The 1696-nt window shown below is 42.6% G+C and overlaps 1 pseudogene; it reads right to left on the minus strand.

Moving 5' to 3' along the window:
* Positions 1-697: 697 nt before the first annotated feature.
* The window catches only part of LOC102850183, a 4981-nt pseudogene continuing 3982 nt past the window's right edge, over positions 698-1696 (minus strand).

Genomic DNA, 1696 nt, shown 5'->3' on the forward strand with positions numbered 1-1696 from the left:
TAAAAACTCTTGGTACCAACAGCAAGAAAATGAAAAGACAAATTGCATTGGGAAAGTCTGCTGTTAGAGACTTCTCCAAGGTACTGAGAAGCAACAATGTCAGTCTGGAGACTAAGGTGAGCCTGATACAGGCCGTGGTCTTTGCCATTACTTGCCATGCATCAGAAAACCGGACAATGACTAGGGATGATAAAAGGAGAGTTGATGTCTTTGAGCTGTGGTGCTGGATAAGAGTATTGAATAGACCATGGATAGCTAGGAGAACAAACAAGTTCATCCTAGAGAGAGTGAAGCCAGGATGCTCCTTGGAGGCAAGGACTCTGAAGCTTTGTCTGACATACTTTGGACATGTTTCAAGGCGGGATCTGTCCATGGAGACGGATGCCAAGCTTGGGAGGGTGGAAGGGCAGCACAGGAGAGGAATACCCTCAATGAGATGCATTGATTCCATCACTGGGGTAATGGGGATAGGCGTATCAGAGTCAATATGATTGGCAAGAGATAGAGCAGAGTTTAGGGCTGTCATACATAGGGTTGCTATGAGCCGCAAGGGATTTGAAGGCATGTAACAACATCATGATCTTATGTTGCTTTTATCATATGTTCTATCCATCCCCCTGGACTTATTTTGAGTTTTATTTTAGATGGTTTTCTCATTTTTTTTAAATGTTAATTCATGTCTTTTATTAACTCATCATTACTTGTCCTCTGGTTTGTTGGAGCAATGCCAGACAGCACCTACCACAGTAGTGTCTGTCAAAGTGGCTGGCCATAAAAACTCCAGCACTGAATTCATCTGAAAGACATTCTCAACAAAGGTGACTAATTTGCCATTCTCATCCACCTTATAATATTTCAGAATAGCCAGCTTAGTCTTCCTTCTCTTATGCTTATTCTGCTTGGGAGTGGTGTAAGACTTCTTCCTTTTCTTAGTACCACCACGAAGTCTCAATACAAAGTGAAGAGTGGACTTCTTTTGGATGTTGTAGTCAGAGTCCACCCATCTTTCCAGCAAAGATGAGTCTTTGCTGATCAGGAGGAATTCCTTCCTTATCCTGGATCTTGGCCTTGACACTCTTGATTGTGTCCAAGAGTTCAGCTTCGAGCGTGAAGGTCTTCCCCTTGAGGGTTTTTACAAAAACCTGCCTTTTGGCAGTGGTCCCCCCACAAATGGCTGGTCGGAAAGGAGAGGTTTTCTCATTATTAAGTATAGAAAAATTATGGTGTTGTTAGTGATTGCTGTCGAGTCGTGCATATCTCATAGCAATTCTATGAACAAAAGACCTGAGGCCTTTCTTAAACTATCATTCTTCAAGTTCATAGAATTTCTAGAGGCATGGGATTTAGGAAGTGGATGCCATTCCTGCTTCCAAACCCATCTTAAAACTGGGAGCTCCACCAAACACTGTCTACCATGGGCAGCCATTATGACATTTGAGACCCCGTTGGTTCAAGGTTCAGCATTCACAGCACACCCAGATTATCTCAGTCCAGAAAATTGACAGAAGAGTGTTACATGACTTAGAAGACTTTTCTTCCAAAGTACAATAACAAGGAATTAAAACATAATCCCTTGGGCCCAATTTTTAAATACAAGGGCCTCCAGGTGATCTTGTTGACTCTAAACAAGAAGCTTAAATAACAACAAACAGGGGGAGCTCTGGTGGCCTAGTGGCAAGAAGCTGCAACTACAATC

Source organism: Elephantulus edwardii, unplaced genomic scaffold, assembly GCF_000299155.1.
Source record: "Elephantulus edwardii isolate Elephantulus edwardi_28Jun2011 unplaced genomic scaffold, EleEdw1.0 scaffold00095, whole genome shotgun sequence".
Classification (NCBI taxonomy): domain Eukaryota; kingdom Metazoa; phylum Chordata; class Mammalia; order Macroscelidea; family Macroscelididae; genus Elephantulus; species Elephantulus edwardii.